Raw genomic sequence first — 21,650 nt, forward strand, 5'->3', positions numbered from 1 at the left:
CTATCTTTTGAATATATGCAGAAAATTATACTCAGAACAGTATTAGTTAAAAGTGATTAGAGAGTATCCATGTTTACATCAGTGGAAGTAGATACTACTTGGCTGGTTAACTATGAACTGGTTTTTATTTTTATTATTTGAATCAAGTGTGTTAGTTTCCTGAATCTCTAGCTCATAATTCATTTGTAAATTGTGGTTTCAGAGCTGCTTTAAATTGTCATAAAAAACTGTAAATTAAACAAAAATCAGGTAAAATATCAAGAAAAATGTTGGTTCAAAATAATAAAGGCATTTATTTAAATATTTATTAAAATAGTAATATAACAGATGTCAGCTACATGGGTTCTGTTATACTCTGTGGCTTTTTGGTCACTCTAACGGATAGCATCATGCTTTTGCTTACTGAAATTCATAGAGAGGAAGGGAGGGGTGGCACATGGCTGGGGCAGGGCGATTTCCTGTTTGCAGTTCCTTCCTTTTATAGATTGATAGGCAAGAACTCCTTTGTGATATTACCTGGAAATGGGCCAGACAATCTTTTATTTCTGTAAGCTTATATTTTTTGGTGGCTTTTAAACAAGTCAGGCTCCCGAAAATTATACAACATTTTAATTTCAGACTATTTGAGGCTGGGAGTTTTGCTAGTTTTCTGTACCTAGGTAGTGCAGTACCATCTTAGCCAACTCTCCCTGTCATTTTAACAGTGGGCTGGAAAAATTAGCTGTTTGCTTTTCATTTATGGAAGGTTTGTTTCTCAATTTACACTACATATATCTTTTCAGTACCTTTTCCTTTTCTTCTTTTGGCATTCTGATAACAAGGGTTCTGTGTGCTTAAGTAAGTTCTCAAATTTATATACACATGCATAGCTATACACCCACGCACAAGCATGCACACGTATTAAGTACTATATATTTAGTATTGACATATTGTGTGTGCTTATAGTAATTTACTCACACATTTATGAATTTTAGTAGCCTTGGAATGACATGCACTTTTTATGTGAAAAAGTTGTGTCCATTTGTTTCATTTAATACTGAATCGAGAGGGTATACCTTTTTAGTGCTTGAAATTACTTATTTTCTCTCTAAGGAAAGGAACTTTGTCTTATTCTCTATCACAGCTGCAGCATCTGGAAAAGTGTCAGACACATCCTAAGTACTCAATAAGTGTTTGAAGAACAAATAACTAAATGTTTAATGGATAAATAAATCTTAGTTGGTTATCTTTCACTGTTTTAGAAGTTTAATATAGAGTAATTTAAAAGCTGGAATGCTTAATGATAAATATGAAGTCAGTACTAATTGTAAAAATAACAGAATCATCATGTTTGAGGCATTATTTTTTTAGAAGTTACTGAGTAAAATGAACTATCTTATACAGATCTTAAATGGATTTGTTGATAATGCAACATTTGAGATTAGTATGACAAATGATAGTCTTTAAATTTTAACCTCAGTATTGTTGTTTCCTCAATAGATGAAAATCCTTTTTCATACATATAAATAGTTGCTAACAAATCTCAGTAATTTTTTAAAGCTGTCTTTGAAACCTTAAGATAATTTTCAGTAAGAAGTAATTTGAATGTTCAAAAGAGGAATACTAGAAAAATTTTAATCAGAGTCAAGTCTTCAAAAATTTAACAGCATGCATTCTTTATGGGGGAAAAAAAGGAAGGAAAGAGGTACTCGAGGCCCTGAAGTCATTTTCCATGATCAGAATGTGACTTTAAATGTATTTGCCATGCCTCAGATGAAATCATATCCTGTACATGTCTACCTGGTTTTGACCTGGCATTTACCTGTGTGTGAGCCTTTGCTGTTCAGTCTTATATGGAAACCTGGATGGAACAGGCTTCTCTGCCGAGTTACAGCATTCCTAATCAAGGAGATGTTCTACAATGTATACAGATGTTGGAGATACTGTTTCCCAGTTTTATGCAAAATGAGGTTGTTGACTACCCAGTGATTATATATTGGTAAAATTTGTTACTGAATACATTTGATTGTGCTTATTCTTTTGTTTAATTTACAAATAAACTTAGAGAATTAAATAAAATAGACCTACTTTTACAGAACCACTGAAATATCTCCACAGGAAACTCAGTAGGAAGAACACTGCTCCAGTTTTGCTTTCTTGTGTTTCAGTTGGTGAATTTGTTCAAGGTCAAATCCAGTTAGAAAGAGTAGAACCCAGATCCCAGGTTCATCCAGTAAGAGCACATAACTGAGCAAGGGCAATCTTGGGATAATACTCTGTGTTCAAACCATTAATAGTCTACAGAAGATTAAAAATAGAATGTAACACAGAAGGGTTGACTTTTCCAGTTTTAAAGCAGTACTGTGGTGTTTCAGATACCCTAGTGACACAGTTTCTTTTCCAGGTAACATTGGAGCTTTGATTCTGGCTAGTGGGGCTCACACCCCAAATACCTTTGTGCATCAACTAGGTGCAATGGCAGTTCTTTTATTGTTTGCTTTGGGGATGTTGGTAGATGTCTTAGGGTAGGTCTAAGTATAAGGAGTGATGGAGAAATAGGAGAATCAAGGACTGCCATGGAGTGGTCTGGCCTAGTAGTGTCTCAGGATAACTTTTTCCAAGATTTTTTCCCTTTATAATCCACCACGGGAAACATTTTGCATCACAGCTCTGTATGCATGCCCTTTTCACATATATAATTAAAAAAAAGGTTATAAGAAATTTTTTTCCTTTACAGTGTATGAAGCATACTCATAATTCATCTTCTGTTGTATTTTATTTTTTAAGTTGTCTTTATCCATTAAATTAATTTGGCTACTCACTAATGGATTATGACCTGCACTTTACAAAACATAGTCATTGGATAATCTACTTATTGTGCTTAGATCTGAAAGGTATTTACATGTTATTTTTTGGCATTGATTTTGGTCCAGAATACTCAGGCAATTGTGTGACCCATCTAGGTTAGTCTATGATTAATGCGATTAAGAAAAACTGAAACTATTCTGAACTCCTCTGAGGCGCCTATCGCCAAATGTCAAAATGTGTAAATGGTTCCAGATGGTTTTTATTCAGTTGAGACTTGATTTTAAGGGCTCAAATAGTAGTATTTATCTTTTCATATCTCACTCTCATTTGAATCACTATGTTATACTAAAACTCTCATTGTTCTTCCCTTCTTCCTGGCAGCCAAAAATCTGCATTTATTCAGTTGGGGACAGTCTTGAATTTTTAGATGAGAAAAACCTGTACATGGGTTAGCACTGGGTTCCTGAGGAGGCAGTCTGCATCCGACTTAACTGGGTCTCTCCTGTTAATGCCTCATTGGGCTCAGTTTCTAAGTTTGTGCTAATAAATTACATAATGCCCTATTCGCTTTGTAACATCTCATTTTATTCCTTAAGGTTTATAAGTGGTTTTTGATTGCATAATTTGAATCTATGTAAATTTTATTTCAAGAAAGTTTTTTTTTTGTTTGATATGGTGAGTAAAATCATATCTTTTCTCTCACTGTGGGAAGTGAACTAAATCATTAAAAAACCCCTCCAATGTACTTTCTGAAATTTTAAATAAAGGAGAAAAGAATTGCAAATTCTGTTGACGTTGAAAATAGCATGTAGCATGGAAGGGTTGAGTTATGAACATGGAAGACATTTGTTCAGTTATTCCTAAGATTTGTAGTGCTCAAAATATGGTTGTCATGCTAATAAACTCACCCTGTGAGTCCATGTAAACTACTAGGCCCTCCTGCTAATGCCACTCTGTCTCTGAGTCTTTCTTAATTTTCTTTCTTAAAGCCTCTGCCTTGGCTTTGCTTGCCTTGTGCCTATCTTCCCCAGGTCCCCATGACAAATGCTGGTAGGGCTTTTGAATTTTCATTAAGGAAAAAGCCAGGGTTGTGGTTAGACTGCAAAGTCATGGTTAATAAAAGTAAATAGCAGGGCTGGGAAGGTATAACCTTGAAGAAATATTTAAGAGTCACTGCAGTACCTCACAGAATTATTTAATAGGGAGTAACATTTGTGGTTATGGTTTCAAACTAATGAGCAGCTAGGCAAGGCTTTCCATGTGAATATACATACTGTAGGATGAATCAGGCATAATTTTTTTTGAGAGTGGGTGTATGAGTCATTTAGTGGGCTGGCTTTGGGAGATTTTATTCAATTTAGAAAACTTATTCTCCTTTCAGGTAAACTTTTCTTGGTGTTTTCTATTTGCCTCAATTCTCCCCTCCAGATAGTCACTTTGTCATTTCCTTACTCCCTGACCCAGAACAAGGCTTGATTATAGCTTTTCTCACCTTGTCTTACAATTTACTGTGCATACTATAATGCACTACAATGAACTCCTTGCAGTTACTTGCTTTGCAGTCTCTCCCCTACTAGAATAAGCTCCTTGAATAAAGATGACTCTTACTCATATTTGTATCCGCAGTCCCCAACATAGCATCTACCTCTGCTGTTTTAATGAATAAAGGAATGAATGAGATAGGAAATCTCATTGGAGAGAATTTGGATTCGTAGTGGTGACTGATCTTGTATTAATAGCATGTAAGAAGTGATGCATATGGACTACAAGTTCAAAATCTTCATCATGCATGATTTTATCCACAATTTTAATTTCTGCAGTTTAGTTACCCCCAGTTAATTGTGGTCTGAAACTATTAAGTGAAAAAATTCCAGAGATACAACATTCATAAGCTTTAAATTGCACACCGCTAAGTAGTGTCATGAAATTTTGTACCAACTGGCTCCATCCCACCAGAGATGTGACTCATGTCTTTATGGTGTATACATAGAGTATATGCTACTCTCCTGGTTGTTACTCATGAGCTGTCTTGGTTGTCAGATCCACTGTTGCTGTATCTCTGTGATTTTGTTTATGTAACCCTTACCTAGAAGCTTAATGCTGTGGCACAGTGTCTATACCATCACCATACTTCATCAATCACATAGGCTTTGTATGTTATGTAATCATAATAAGAAGGGTGGGTACAGTGTAATATTTTGAGAGGGAGGGAGTGTAGGAAAGAAAGAGAGAAAGTAAGGGGATACAGTCACATAAACTTTATTACAATATATTGTTATAATTATTCTATTTTATTATTGTTTTTGTTATTAATATTTTAAAAATTCTTTTTACCTTTATTTTATTTATTTAGTTTTATGTGGTGCTGAGGATCGAACCCAGTGCCTCATGCATGCTAGGCGAGCACTCTACCACTGAGCTATTAAGCTATTAAGTTATGAATCTTATTGTGTCTAATTCATAAATGCAACTTTTATCATAAATATGTATAGGAAACAAACAGTGTATGTAGTGTTTAATTCTGTCCATGGTTTCAGGCATCCCCTAGATGTCATAGAAAGTATTTCCTGTGTATAAGAGGGGACCTCTACTTTTATTCCAAGGTCTTGCCCTTGGTCACTATCACCCAATCTTAGCTGCAATACTTTTAATTTGAAATCAGCTTCTTGATAAGCATGTGGGAATGGATCCATCCTGTATGCAGAGTTTAGGCATATGTTAATAGCATTGCAGAGTGTTGTCTGTTTTAGAATTGGGATACTTAAATCCCTTTAGTTTGAATATGGCAAAGTATTTATGTCCCCTTCAGAAATGAATGAGTTTTTGAGAAAATTCCCAGTATCTGTAAGTGAGTTGTAGTTTTGGCAGCAAGCTACATGTTTTATCCACAGCCAACTTTTAAGTTTGTGGTTTTTTGTTTTTCCTAAAGACACATCTGTAAAATATAATGGAAATAGTGATGAAATGGGGTTAAAATTTTGAAAGCTTCTAAAATCACTCTCCCTCCTCATCTCAAAGCTGGATGTACGAATTAAAAAAAAAAAAAAAGCTTTTAAGATATTGGTATTAGACTGGTGCCATGATTAGCACATAGTTAAAAAAATTAGATATTAGATTTTTTTATATGCATATTTACTGATGAAAATATCTTACTTATGAATTTAAGGAAGAGGAAACCAGATTTAACTTGTTTTAAGATCTATTACCATTAAAATTTTGAGATTTTTACCAAGAACATGGACTACAGGATACCCTTTATTAACTCCATGTTATTCCCCACCCCTTAAAAAAAAAAAAAAAAAAAGCATTGGTCTGCTTAGATCTCAGGTAAAGTACAATAACGAAGCTTTTGGAGCTTTGTCCCCTCTAGTATTCATATGTGGACCTATGAAAGTTATGTATAATTCATTCTACTTTCCTATTCCCATTTCCCCTCCCTTCTCTTCATTTCCCTTTGTTTAACCCAATGAACTTCTATTCTTCCCTCCCCTTCTTTTTGTTTGTGAGCATCTGCATACCAGAAAGAACATTTGGCCTTTGTTTTTATGGGATTGGCTTATTTCACTTAGCATGATAGTTTCCAGTTCCATCCATTTACTGGCAAATGCCATGATTTCATTATTCTTTATGACTATTATGGCTGAGTAATATTCCATTGTGTATATATACCACATTTTCTTTATCCATTTATATGTTGAAGGGTATCTAGATTGGTTCCATAGCTTAACTATTGTGAATAGAGCTACTGTAAACATTGATGTGACTGTGTCACTGTTGCATGTTGATTTTAAGTCCTTTGAGTAGAAACCAAGGAGTAGGATAACTGAGTCAAATGGTGGTTTCATTCCAAGGTTTCTGAGGCATCTCCATACTGCTTTCCAGAGTGATTGCATCAATTTGCAGTCCTACCAGCAATGTATGAATGTACCCTTCCCTCCACATCTAATATTTATTATTATTTGTATTCTTGGTAACTATCATTCTGATTAGAGTGAGATGGAATCTCAGTGTAGTTTTGATTTGCATTTCTCTAATTGCTACAGATGTTCAACACTTTTTCATATATTTGTTGACTGATTGTAATTCTTCTTCTGTGAAGTGCCTGTTCAGTTTCTTTGCCCATTTATTGATTGGGTTATTAGTGTTTTTGGTGTTAACTTTTTTGAGTTCTTTAGATATCCTGCAGATTAATGCTCTATCTGAGGTGCAGGTGGCAAAGATAATTTTTCCCATTCTGTAGGCTCTCTCTTCACATTCTTGATTGTTTCCTTTGCTGTGAAGAAGCTCTTTAGTTTGATATTATCCATTTATTGATTCTTGATTTTACTTCTTGTGCTTTAGAAACCTTGTTGAGAAAATTGATTCCAAAACCAACATGATGAAAAGTTGGACATACATTTTTTTTTTCTAATAGGCACAGGGTCTCTGGTCTAATGCATACATAGGTCCTTGATCCACTTTGAATTGAGTTTTGTGCAGGATGAGAGATAGGGGTTTAATTTCATTTTGCTACATATGGATTTCCAGTTTTTCCAGCACCATTTGTTGAAGAGGTTATCTTTTCTTCAATGTATGTTTATGGATTCTTTCTCTAATATGAGAAAACTGTATTTATGTGGGTTTGTCTCTGTGTCTTCTATTCTCTTCCATTAGTCTTCATGTCTGTTTTGGTGTCAATAGCATGCCATTTTTGTTGCTATAGCTTTGTAGTATAATTTAACGTCTGGTATTGTGATGCCTCCGTGCTTCACTTTTCTTCCTAAGGATTCTTTGGCTATTTTTTTCCCAAACAAATTTTGCGACTTTTTTTTTTTTTTTTTTTTTTACGAAAAAAATTCTATGATTTCTATGAAGAACATCATCATCACTAAAACTTAATAAGGAATTTTCCTAGGACCAGGAGACTCAGAATTTAAAACACTTGTCATAGGAGGCAGCACTGGGAGGGATAAACAGCCTGTATTGTTGGCATTCCTCTCCTTCTCACCCTCTGCTATAGCAGCCTCCAGCTTATTACACACCCATGGTTCAAGCAAACACTGTGGTGTGAAATGACCATCACCTCTCTTCTCATCTGCCACTCCTTGTCATCTCTGTGTACCCCTCCCTCTCCGTTTGTGCCTACTGCTTCCTTCCACCACTTTTCTCCTCCTTCTCTTCTGACCACTTCTCCTGTCGTCTTGTTTTTTTCTTTCTTCTTCCTCCTTCTTCATCAGATAACACATAGAATAACAGTATTATGATAACTGGAGTATTTTAATGGCTTGTAACTGTCTCTGAGTTACTCAAGCTTAAAATTTAATAGTGAGTTTTCAGGTGGCTTAATCAGAAGGGAGAAGTAGGTGCTATAGCCTTCCCTCTTTCATGAAGCTCTTCATTCATTTTAGCGGGAAATTACCTTTCTCCTCTCCTGTCCGGTGTTCATTTGTTCATTCTTTCTTTGAATAAATATTTATCGAGCATCTGTGCCAGACACTCTTTGGGGCTCTAAGTATATAGCAGTGACCAAGAAAGGTAAAATCCCTGTCCTCTCAGAGCTTTGTAATTTGCTGGAAGAAAGTAAGGGATGGTGACAGTGGCTAGTTGAGCTGTGCTGGTGACTGGTTGGCTACTGCAGATTCAGGGAAAAGGCCTCTTTGAAGTTTTGACAGGTAAGATGATAAAGAGGAACAAGGCTTTAGGGTACAATGAGTAGAGTGACTAAGGAACCAAGATGAAGCCCAGGTAGCTGGAGCACAGAGTCAGAGGGTGGTGCAGGGAATGAGGGCTGAAGTGTCTGCTGGGCAGGTATGTGAGAATTATTTAGATTCTATTCTCCATGACCCAGCAAGCCGTTAGGGTTGGAATGACCTAACTTGTACTTAGAAAGACTTGTTAAACTTAACTTTTAGACCCCTGCTTAAGGCTGTCCATGATACAGTTACCTCCATGATTCATTTTTTTTTCTTGTAGTGTACTACAAAGTCTTGATGGTTTGATGATTATGTATTTATTTTATTGGGTGAGGTCTGGGAATTTCTTTTTCTTTCTTTCTTTCTTTCTTTCTTTCTTTCTTTCTTTCTTTCTTTCTTTCTGTGCTGGGGATTAAACTCAGGGCCTTGTGCATGCAAGGCAAGCAAGCACTCTACCAATTGAGCTATATCCCCAGGCCTGTATTTATTTTATTGGTGGTTCGATTATTTAGATGGTCTGTTTTCCCTGTTGTCCTCATTTTTATGTCCCTAAAATATATCTCAGTGTCTCTAAGTTGACACTTATACAACTGGGGTTATATAGGATGTCAGCAAAGCCTGTTGACATTCTATTGGAATTTAATTAATAAAAAGTATAGACCTTCCTTATATCAATTCTCTCTTTCTTTCTCTACTTATTTCTTTATTTTTTTGGTACGGGGGATTGAACCCAGGTCCACTTTACCACTGAGCTACATTCCCAGCTCTTTTTATTTTTATTTTTAGACAGAGTCTCACTAAGTTGCTGAGGCTGGCCTTGAACTTGTCATCCTCTTTCTTCAACCTGAGCTGCTGGGATTACAGGCAGGTGCCTCTGTGCCTGGCTCAACTTTCTCTCTCTTACTCTCTCTCTCTCTTTTTGAACATTCACACAACCATTATTCAACTGTTTCCTAAAGTTAAGGGAAGAATATTTCTTTATAGTTTTGTGATATTATTTATCCTTCTCATTTATATAAGGATACATTGGTCCTCTACTATAATTATATTTCAGAAATATGCATAGACCAGACCTCACATTTGGTAAATTAGAATCTTAGGGAGGAGAGGTTAGGATATCTATATCTTAAAATGGGTTCAAAGGCTTTTCTGGAGAGTACTTAGAGTCAGGACCCCCTGGACGTTAGGAACATAATGACATTGTTCTTGGTTTTATCCATGGTGTCTGGTATCAATAACTCTTTCAATGGAGAAATGAATTTTCTACATGTAGAACTGTGGAAAATTCCCTGCTTTTCTTCTTCTGCTTTCTCCTTACCCTTCCTCATTTTCCTTGCTGTTAGTGAGCCTGCTGTACAAGACTTGCTGCTGATCAGAGGTGCAGGTGAGAAATTGCTGACCAGGGTCAAAGGGGTTTTGTTTTCTGGAAGGAGGGACGGTTACTCACAGTAGTGAACCAGAAGGGGAAGGAAATTCCTGGTGGCTGCAGGGGAGGGCATGGATGTTGTGTACGTAGTAGATCTGTTGTTAGGTTAAAGTGATTTCTATCTGAGTTGGAGTTGCTATCACTTGTTTCAGTTCTATTGTTTGTGGGAATTAGTAAGCTAAGGTATTTAGGGAACATGGTTACTTAAAAAAAATCTGCACATTTAAGAATGATTAATTCTGTTATCTTTCTGAAGGACAATCTTGTCAGATGGCATTTGTTTGAACAGTTCAGGCTAATGCACAGAAAAACCACCACAGAATACTTTCAGCAAATACCTGAACTGCTGGACAAAGCTCTTGTTTCTCCTCTATTCTCTAAGCAACAATTCTTTTGTAAATACTAGAAGAGAACAGCCAGTTCCTGTTTGTGCTTATTGCTAGTTTTCTGTTCTTGAGTAAGAATAGGAGCTTACAAGTTACTTTGAGATTCCAGATCTGAGAGTTAGTTCACATGCTGTGTGGCTTGTTGAAGTTTGTGTAATATCTTACCTACAAACTTATAAATGTTTCAAAAATCTTAAATAAGAGATATATTTGAAAGATTTTTTTAAAAAAATCTTAATTTTTAAACAATTTTACTTAAAATTCCTCAGGGCATGCTCTGGTTAGTAAAATGAAAACATGGGGTTGCCTGGCCTGCCTCTGTCCCTCCTCAAAGGACATTGCAGGGTGCCCTTAGTTGCCTTAGGTGAAGGGGACACAATCTGCCCTTGCTGGGTCCATCCCTGTTCAATAGTCTTCCTCTTCATAGGCCCAGAAAACTTTTCACCTTTCTCATTCTCTTTTTTTTATCATTATTTTCCTTAGGGCAAGAAAATCTTCTTTCTCTTATGTTTGGTTTGCCTCCCACTGCCTCAGATTTGAGATCATTCCTAATCATAATACCAAAAATTGAGGAAATTTTTGCATTTTGAAGTGGGATTAGCAATAATAAAGTATTTATCAAAGCATTTGAAATAGGGTCATTGAAAGCATATTCATTGATTTCCCCCTGTTTTTCTACTCTAATCTTTCTTCAAGTATTAGCACTGAGGGGAGAGGTTTAAAAAAGACAACATACTTTAATGTTTTTAGTTTTAGTGTATAGTTTTAAAAATAATGTTTTCCACTGCATTTTATTTTAGATGACTAGCCTAGGAAATTAACAACCTTAACATTTTCTTTTTTGGTAAAATATTTCCAGATTTTTAATGTTAACCCTACTAATATATGTTCCAACTACAATTCATTTGCAGGTTAAGGACTTTCATAGTTGATAATAGATGTTAAGGAAATTTAAACATTATCTCATGATTATAGTGGATCTGTCACAGGTGTCATAAATAAAGTTATGGGTTTTTTGCCTTTTACATATGATTTAAATGTGATCAAATTCAAGCCTTGGTTTAAAAAACACATTTTTTCTCACTTAAAGAAAGAACCTGAGGGACTGGGGTTGTAGCTTAGTGGTGGAGCACTTGTGTAGCACATGTGAGGCACTGAGTTTGATCCTTAGCACCACATAAAAATTAATAAAGGCATTGTGTCCATCTACAACTAAAAAGAAAGAAAGAAAGAAAGAAAACTTGATTTGAAAGTTTTTATGAACCAGAACTTCTACTTTTTCTAGAAGGAAACAGTGAAACTCAGCTGCAGGAGTTTTTAACATGAAGCCATTCATTTTGAGAGTGTGTATTATTCAAGTGATATTCTGGAGCGAGTCCGTTTTTGTGTTTTATACAGAGACTACCTTCTGATGTTGAATGATAGGCTTCTGTTTACCTCCATCTTTTAACATAGTAGCTTTGTGCTCACCTGTGTGAGATTAAGGACTCAGGTCTTGAGACATTTTCTCCTTTGCCCCCTTAACGGGTCCTTGTAGACTTCTGTGTGTTGAGACCACTGGCTTGTGGGTCTTTGATCTGCTAAATGAGGAGTTGACAGGCAGCAGTCAGTCAGTGATATCTGTTGAACCTGAGCTCAACTCAGGCAGACGGAGGCCACAGTGTCACTGTGTCAACTAACAAGTGGTATGTATTCATCCCATCTGTATGTGTCAGTTCTAGAAACATGTCTTTTCAGGTTTGTTATGAAAATTCTAGTTCCCGTCAATTAGATGGGAAGAGCCACATGGCTAATGTTTTCTGCAGTTCTCCTAACTTGCCCATCAAAGAGCTCCCACTGGTGTCACTCTGATTACGCTCAGGAGAGGGTGGAGAGCGTATTTTTATTCCCAGTGAATTCTCAAACAAATAGAATAAAGTCAGCTGCTTGTCTATCAGATCACATCTTAAAATTAAAATGTAAAGAGATGTCACATAAGAGTATTTCAGAGCAAACATTACCACAAACAAAAAGCACAGTCATTTCTAGACCTTGTTTTCAGAAGGATGACAGATTAAGTATTTTTAGCATAGAAATAAGTGATGGGTGAAGCTGAGGTCAGATTCTGTTGTACTTCTGTAACTAACCTTGCCACCATATTTGCTGAGCAGATACATTGATTGCCTTATACTTTGCTGACCTCATAACTTGTGATTTATTACAGACTTGAAGGACAAAGGAAAGAATGATTGACTTTCTTTTATAGTGTGTTCAACTAGAGTCTGTAAGGGACAAGATATATTCATTCTTATTTTTTTTAACTTTTTTTTTTTTTTTAGTTGTAGATGAACCCGATACCTTTATTTTATTTATTTATTTTTATGTGGTACTGAGGATTGAACCCAGTGCCTCACATGTGCTAGACAAGTGCTCTGTCACTGAGCTACAACCTCAGTCCTCTTATTCTGTTTTTTTTTCTTTTTTAAAATATTTTTTTAGTTGTAGATGGACAAAATACCTTTATTTATTTATTTCTATGTGGTGTTGAGGATCGAACCCAGTGCCTCACATGTGCTAGGTGAGCGCTCTACCACTGAGTCACAACCCCAGCCCCTCTTATTCTATTTTAATGAAACTATTTAGCATGGTTGATTTAAAGTAGACCGACTGGAATACGGTTGCATTTCTGATTTGTAACCAGATGAATTTGTAAGTGACTGTTCAACATTGAGTATTTCTGTTATGTAAGCAATTAGAACAAAAATTGAATTGCTTGTACATTTCAGAAAGGTCTGACTTTTCCCTATACTTTAAATTATAAAGTTGAACGCAGATATTGTTTTCTTAGTTACTGAATATAATGGGAGGAAGTGACTAAGAAGAAAATGTTGCTAAACATAAAAATATTAAACATTTTGTTTGTGCTTGTGTATGACAATTAAGACTTAATGCCATCCTCAGGAAGAAGCAGTTTATAAATTAAATGCCCTGACATTTAAGAAGTCTGAGAACCAAATCTTGGGAGCCAAGGAAGAGACTTTAGAAGTTTTGTTTTTCAGCTTCTTTGCAGGGTTTCTGCCTTATAGTGTGTTTCCATGGACTTCTGTGTTTCATTCTTTGCAGGTAACTGGTAATTATTTTCCACTCTGAGCTTGGTAATCTTATTCTTTTGTTCATGAGAAGTTCAAATATGAAAAAAAAAATGAGTACAGTTCTAGTAATATCAGCTCTCCACTGTTTACATGTACTTTACTGGGGAGACAAGGGCCACCTTAGGGATCTTCTGATATTTTGACAGTGGATTTGATAAGGCAGGGGCCAGTGGCATTTATTTTATAGTTGTTGATTCTAAGGCACCAAGAGACTTGAAGGCTGTTGGAAGAGGCGAAACTGAGAGTAGGATTAATGTCTGTACTTCAAAAATCAGAGGGTTTTACAAAATGATGGTCTCTATGTTTTGATTTTGCTATATAACAATCACGAGGGAAGTTTATCACCTTCCGTTTTAATGGTGTAACAGTCTTTAGGGCTTAGGTGTGAGAAATATGTAAATCTAGATTCACATCTGTAAGTGGTGAAAAGAAGAAAAAAATAGTTTGGCACCAAAGTTTATTTCCTTTCTGTGTTCCGTTGCTGTAGAAGAGCTGGATACAGTTCTGAGGACTTGACATGTACTGTTGATTTATTTACTCTTCCCAATAAATGACCTTATGATGTAGTTAGTTATAGTTCCACTTCACACATAAGGAAACGGACACATACAGAATTAACATCATGCCACTCAGAAGTGAAAAAGCTGCATTTGAATCCAGGCAGGTTGGCTTTAGACCTGGGTACCTAACCATCACACTCTGCTGCCTCAGTCTTTGGATAGTTCAATAGTGTTCTCTGGACTATGTCAGGATTCTTCTCATAGAAGTGCCCCCCCACCCCAACCAACTATTTGAGCCATTACTTTTGAGTATATGTTGTGTCAGGTACAGTGTTGAGTTCTTCAAATCTAGAGGAGATAGATTTAGCCTGGAAAGAGACTAAATCAAATAACCATAGAAACAAATGAGTAAGAATTTGAAGAGTGGCAGATAGCTCTGAGAACATAGTACAGGGACCAATCTGCCTGCATCAGAGCCCTGGCTTCCTTTTGGGGCAGCCCAAGGAAGAGGAAGAGGTAACCATCTAAATGCTACCATGATACAAGGCAGGCTGAGGTCTAGTCTGGTCACTTCATGGCCCATTCCCAACCCCCCTGTAGAGCTCTTGCTGCCAATTTCTTTAAGCTCCTTAATCAGGCTGCAAATTCTCCCTATGTCCTCTTATAGGTCCAGGTTCCTGTGCAAATAAGCATTAAGTAAATCAAATACATGTTGATTGAATTACCGTCATCTCTGGTGATTTGGTTCTGTTCTATTTCTTTTTGAATGCCTGTTGTCAGGTGTTGGGAGTGACCAAGGTTAGCTTTAGAACAGACACAAGAGGGAGAGTAAATAGCTGGATCAGAGACTATGCCTTGACTCTCTAAATACGTTCTGTAAGCAAATACAAATCACATGAGCTAGAGCTTTCATTTTTTTTTATCAGTCTTTTATTGCTTTCTTTTTTAGCACACATCATTGGAGAATTGACTCTACTTAGTCTGATGCTCTCATACAACCAGACTTACAAAGTTAATTTTACTAGCTCCCTTGGGCAGTACCACTGAAGTGGCAGTGACACATTTTTAAAAATCTCATTCACTACCTATTAATTAAACTGAATTATCCCTCCTTAGTGGATACATTCTCAGTACCTTATAAGTATAAAGCACTCATTCCCCAAACATGTATTTACTGAGCATGTCTTTGACAGGAAGTATTGAAAAAGCTTATCAAGGTGTGGGGAACTTGGTTACCAACTCTAGGAGCTTTTTAAGAATAAAGGACAGTAATCACAACTGAGCTGAGGGGCTCATCAGGAAATAGTTATGAGAGTCTGTGAGGGAGAAAAACAGACTCCACCATGGTCAACTGTGTGATCTTGAGCAACTGATTCTTATGTGGTGCCTGGCGCATAATATTTGCTGTCTAACTTTCTATTTTTATTATTGTCATTATTATGTCTGTTATCACTCTTATGGATGAGAGTCGTCTTCTGGAGTCTGAGGAATAAGGGCAGGGTTTCTGGGTTGGAGGGGAAAGGCCTTGTGGAGGTGGTGGTATTTGAGTTATTGAACTAATAAAATGAAAACTAGAGAACTAGCTAATGAAATGGGAAGAATTTGAATAGGCAGAGACGGTAAGGAGAGTGTTCTAGGAAGAAGGCCTCAGATGCCAGAGGTATCAAGTATGTTTAGGGAGCGGTGACACGTTCAGACTAGCAGGTAAGGTTCATTTAGGGAAAAACAACAAACTGACCTGGAAAGGTAGACTAAGGTGATGACTTGGCCAAGGACTGGTGGTCTGGGTTGGGCTTTTTGAGCAGGACTGAGACTTGGAGAGCCCTCCTCTGGAGTTGTATGCATCCCCTGGTATCCTCAGGGAATTAGTTCCAGTCCCCACCCCATATCAAAATCTTTGGATGCTCTTGTGTCATATATAAAATGGTGTAGTATGTACATATAACCTAGGTATATCCTCTCATATTCCATAAGTCATCTCTACATTACTTATAATACATTTAATGTAAATGCTATGTAAATAGTTGTATTGTTTTAAATTTTAAAAAATTTATTCTATATATTTTTTACTATTGTGCTACTATGTTGTACTGTTATTATTTCTTTTTTGAATGTGCTTGATCTACAGTAGCACAGGTGGATGCAGGGGGCTGACTGTACTGGAGTGGGTGTGGGTAGGAGGCAGAGACTGGTGTTAGTCCTTGAGCCTGGAGATATGAGTTTGAAATAAAGAGTGGATAGTCATGAAAGAAAGGCTGGGTGGAAATTCACCCTGGAGCTCATGAAACCTATGAGTCAGGGCCTTCACTAGCTCAGGCCCTCTCTTTGGAGGGTCCAGTGGTGGCATTTTTTGTAAAAATTGAAAAGATATTTGTATCTTCCTTCTCTCCTCAAATGGTATGTTTCAGGGTCCCAAACTTGGATCTCCTCCATAGTTAAAAGAGACTGAGGAGAGAGAACCCATACTTTGAGTATTGATTTGATGTGTGGGTGGTACAGTGAAGGAGAGGCTGGAGTCAAAGATAAGATTTGAAAGTTCGGGTCTGGCTGATTGGGAGGAATTATAGATGGGAAAGGGGATTTCAGATCAAGTGAGTGCGCTATGCTGTTTCAGACAGGGAGAAAAATGTTTTCTTCTTGTGTTTGCCCACTCATCCTCAAGTGCCATCTTGAAAGTATGATGATTTTAAGTTATAAGGGCTGGCAATAGGGTGCAAATGTGACTGCTGATTAATGGACTAAAGCCCAAGGCACATGTCATAGTGACATCTTGGTGATGCCCAATTTTAGTATTCTGTGTGTGCCAAACCTACTCTGAAAGTTTTAAAGAAAGGTTCTCCTTTTTGGTGTGTCCTCTATATTTGGAAAGTTCTACTTAGTTCTTCTCGACATCAATATCTGTTTTCTGGAAACCTCCGTTTGGAAGAACTTGACTCAGAAATGGTTAGGCTCTCATGTGGATTTCCAGTGGCAGTACCTAACCAGGAAGGACTTTTCTCAGCATTTGTTTCCTCTTTTTAAAACAAGTGTAATGTTAAGCAAATCACAGGAAATCAACTGTGAAAATTGAAGAATACTCACTCAGAAGGCCAAGTTGGACCTTTAAGAGTATTTTTATTTTCACAAAATATAAATATAATTAACACAGAATGGGGGAGTAGATTTCTTTTTAAAAGCTTTACGCTTTGCTGTAAAGCTTTTTTTTTTTTTTTTTGGTGCGAGGAGGGGTATGATAGCAACTAAAAACAAAGTTAAAAGCACAGTAAAGTTTAAGGCACATGTCCCTAGGGAAAGACCACTAGTGAATTTATGACTAGAGTCTGATTTCAACTTCTATATTAAGCCATTTATATAAATTGTTGTTTTAAGAATCACTGCTTGCAGATCAGTGAGATTAAATTAGCTGAGTAAAGAAGTATAGTTGTCAATTCTAAGATGTCTCTGAAAATCTCATATATTATTTTTTTAAAAGTTTTAAGGATTTAGAGTTGCCAGGCGCAGCTGCTTACACCTGTAATCCCAAGGGATTGGGAGGCTGAGAAAGAAGGATTGCCAGTTCAAAGCCAGCCTCAGCAACTTAGTGAGACTCTGTTTCTAAATAAAATACAAAAATAAAGGAGTGGCTGGGGATGTGGCTCATTGCTAAGTCCCCCTGAGTTTGATCCCCACTACCAAATGAATAAAGTTTATTTTTTAGAGTGAGAAAAAATGATTTAGAAGTATTTGCAGATAAATTATTTGAAGATTTTATTTAATTTGCCATGTTGGTCTGATATTCCTTTATAAAATTAGTACAAGCTTGATATTTGATATATTGTTTGTCAGTGTGTGCTACATATATACAAACATTTAAAATTTTAAGTGTTATGTATTTGAGTATTTATTTATGTGTAGATTCAGTGGCAGGTTTTCACTTATTGCAATGATATAAAACCCTTCATTAAATTGATTAAGTTAAAAGAGCATGTCTGTTTAGAGAGAAATGGTAGTACACGGTGGTATAGGTGATAGAAGCTGGGAAAGTTAATACATGATTAATTGAAGTTTGGGCAACATTAACTTATTAGTAAACAATCTAAATTATTCTGGCTTGAAGTACTGTAATTTTTCTTATGTTGTTAAATAAAAACTTCATATTGTTGATGATCCTGGCTCTTAGGAATCTTGTATTTAAGAAATGGAGTTATTTGCATCCTTGGTACCTGGCAGTAAAGTCTATTAAAAAGAAAAAAAAAAAAACATTCACTTTAATTGTCTGACTCATGTTTAGTTAAAGATAAAAAAAAATGTCTATGTTAAATGTTATTTTATGTAGGAGGTTTCTAGGCTTTCCTAACCAGGTAGGTAGATTTTATAGAAATGATGCATGTACTGCTTACTAACTTGGTGTGGCAAATCAACCTCTAGTTAGCCATGCAGGTGGCTTTTGTCAAGTTGTATTGATCAAAAGTTTGGAAAAATTCTTCTCATTGGATTTATTTTTATTTTGTGGTACTGGAGATTGAATCTAAGGATGCTCTACCACTGAGTTACATCCTCAACCCTTTTTAATTTTTATTTTGAGATAGTCTTGCCAAGTTGCTCAGGCTGGACTTGAATTTGTGATTCTCCTGCATCAGCCTTCCAAGTATCTTGAATGATAGGTGTGTGCCACCACGCCTGGCTCTCCCACTGGGTTTATATATACTAAGAGCAAGTGAGAGGAGTAGACAGTCTTACATAATTTCCCCCTTAGAAGGAGAAAAAGAAAAATCAGAATATTTAGAAGATACTTTGAAAATAGTATTATTCAGAAAATATTTTTAGAAATATTAGAATATCTACTGACAACTTTTTAAGTATTAAATATAGATCTTATTTTTAGAAAAAGGGTATACTTAGCAGTTCATAACGGATTGAGTTGCTTTGCATTAAAAAACAAATTTGAACATATCTGTACAAAATACAGTGATAGAGAATACAAAATAGAAAGTTTCCCTTTCTACCTCAAATGCTTCCCTAGTCCTGTTCCTCAGAGACAACAGTTAATAGTTTGAAGTCACCGAATTTTACAAATCAAGTGTAATGGCATTTAGGAACTTGGAAGCGTCCATTTTTTCTTTCTTTTGAGTCAGATACATGTTCAAATTCTAACTCCACCATAGAGCAGCAGTGCAAGTTTGGAAAGGTAAACCTTTCTGAGCCCCAGATTCCTTGAATCTGGTAAATGTTACTTTCCTTTTGAGCTTTAATCAGGCCTGTGTTTGTTCTCTTTCTCTCCCTCCTTTCCTCCCTCTCTCTCCCCCTCTTTCTCTTTCTCCTAGAAGACATGTCTAAGAAGAGCTGGCACAGGAATACATGCCATATTTTCTTCTGGAAAAATGGGAGCCTGTATTTTAATGACTTAGCATGCATTCATTCGGTAATGCCCTTGTGTATCAGGAAAACATTTTCCCACTCTCCCTAAGTACCTACATTCAGGCTGTAAAAGGTCAACCTGTAACAGATGCCCGGGATTCTTCCTGGAATTTAAATGGCCTCCTTTGGGTTTCATTTTGCACTTATTAATAATTTAGCACTGGGATAAAAATAAAAACAAAGGCTCTCATCTTACAGTGTGAGAACATGGGTCATGTGTGCTAAGTCATGCAGGTAAGATGAGGAGCGAAACCCTGTGGGGTCACCAATGTAGGGAAGCATTTCACATGGGCCCGTGTCTGCAGAACCTGCGGAACCACTGTCTCACAATTAAAGGGAATTAATGTAATTGCTCCCGAGGAGGGAAATGTATTTTTGCTTTTCAAAGGTTGATGTATAAGCTTTAATTATCTAATCCAAACACAGAAGGCTTTCTACAAGCAGTTTTCCCTTCTAGCAGCCTAGTCAACTTTCAATTGCTGTAGCACTGCCTTACGACCAACACTGTTATATAACCTACCCATTAGGGTGCAGTGAAATTATGTTGTAACATTGGTTCCTGCAAATGGTCGTGGAAGCTAGGGTTGACTGAAATGGATTTATAATTATTTGAGCTAGAACTAGAGTCGTGATTCTGTATTTGTAGAATCTATGCCACTTGTCTAGATCAGTACTTTTAAGGTTAACTCATTTTCAGTGCTGTTTTTGTTTCATCCTCAATTCACTTAGGTTGGTGTATGCCTTATTAGACCTTCTCTTTATTTGCCAAATGAATATGGATCCTTGTTATTAAAGTTAGGTGTACTTCTTTTTATCATTTATTTTGATTTTCTTTAGAGAATTCAGAATTAGAGTGCTTCCTATCCCTGAAATTGTTAATAAGTAAATACATGTGATATATGGTTAGTAGAATAGCTTAAAGCTCAGAGAAGCTTATAAGTACAGAGAAAAAACCCTACTTTTTAAGTAACTGGGACTCTGCCATTCTTGTAATAGAAATGCATACTGTTTTGATGTTGGAACACATTAAGGAAATAATGCCATTAATTTTTGGTAGAGAGGATTTGGGGAATTAAATTCAAACTATAAATGAGAAGGACCTATGCCCTTGGCCCAAAATTAAGACATTAAATTACACTTGGAATAAAACCAAATCCCTCCATGATTTGTGGTGTTTTTCACATTCTGGTCATTGCTTGGCTTGGCCTACAGGCCACCCCAGCCCTCCCAAGCTCACAAGCTCTTTCCCACCTCCACCAGCCTTGTCCTGTCCTTCACTGCCTGGGTGATCCTTCCTCCTATCCCTTAGCTCTTCCCAAACCCTCTAGAGCTCCACCTGAGTACCACTCAGAGACCTCTCCCTGACTGCCATCCATCAACCACCTCTTTTCTGTTCTCTCTCCAGAAACCTGCTTGCTTCTTTTTTAGCACTTAGATTGCTTTTATTTTTGTTAATATTTTCTTTGCTCTACAATAATGTAAATTCTACTAATGGAAGAACCAGCGGCCGACACAGTGCCTGCATATGCTACGTAGGCGTACGTCAACTGGGTGGAGGTTGCTTACTAGTTTAAAGAGCTCCTTTTTGTTCCTATCTTTGTTTAAGATTAATTTTCATGCTGTACAGAGGGATTAAGCATCCCTGCAATAAAGGGCCAAGCCACTAAGTTTTCTAACGTGCTTAACAAATACCACCCCCCATTTTATTGTGATGTTATTGAACATTTGGAGAGCAACACTGGCTTTCCTCAGAGCAGATAAGAGAACTCAGTAGACGTCTTATGGGTATAGTGCTCACTGTGAGATGTATTTCAAAATTTGTCGATCACTGAGTTAACTCATGAGAGATCTTCTATGGGAGACACTAGAGGCCTGTTTTTATCGTTGTTGAGCCCACGGTGTAACAATGGAGGTGTGGGTGTCCCCTGCTATTGTGTCTTCTGGGTGTGCAGAGGTGAACTACCTCTTCCAGAATCTGCTCTCTGCAAAAAGGTCATTAATACTAAGAAGTAGGAATTTTAAATGCATCTCCCAATAGGACAGATTAGATACCTTTTTTAGATTTGTACTCTATTCAGAATAATACTTTGTGTTTTCTCCTATCCATTTAATATGATAAAGATGTATGAAATACTAATTCCTGGGTGGTCCATACCACATCTCAAAATAATTAATTTTCTGAATCATTAAAAAAAAAAAAAAAAGCCGGGAGCAGTGGCACATGCCTGTAATCCCACGGGCTTGGGAGGCTGAGGCAGGAGGATCGCCAGTTCAAAGCTAGCCTCAGAAATTTAGTGAGGCTGTAAGCAACTTAGTGAGACCTTGCATTAAAAAAAAATAAATAAAGGGCT

General features: G+C 36.7%; 1 protein-coding gene across 3 annotated transcripts in view; it reads left to right on the forward strand.

Annotated features, from left to right (window-relative positions):
* The window catches only part of Cdc14a (cell division cycle 14A), a 165,785-nt gene that overhangs the window by 40,417 nt on the left and 103,718 nt on the right, over positions 1 to 21,650 (forward strand). The gene's annotated exons all lie outside the window — the stretch shown is intronic.

This window comes from Callospermophilus lateralis, chromosome 7, assembly GCF_048772815.1.
Source record: "Callospermophilus lateralis isolate mCalLat2 chromosome 7, mCalLat2.hap1, whole genome shotgun sequence".
Classification (NCBI taxonomy): domain Eukaryota; kingdom Metazoa; phylum Chordata; class Mammalia; order Rodentia; family Sciuridae; genus Callospermophilus; species Callospermophilus lateralis.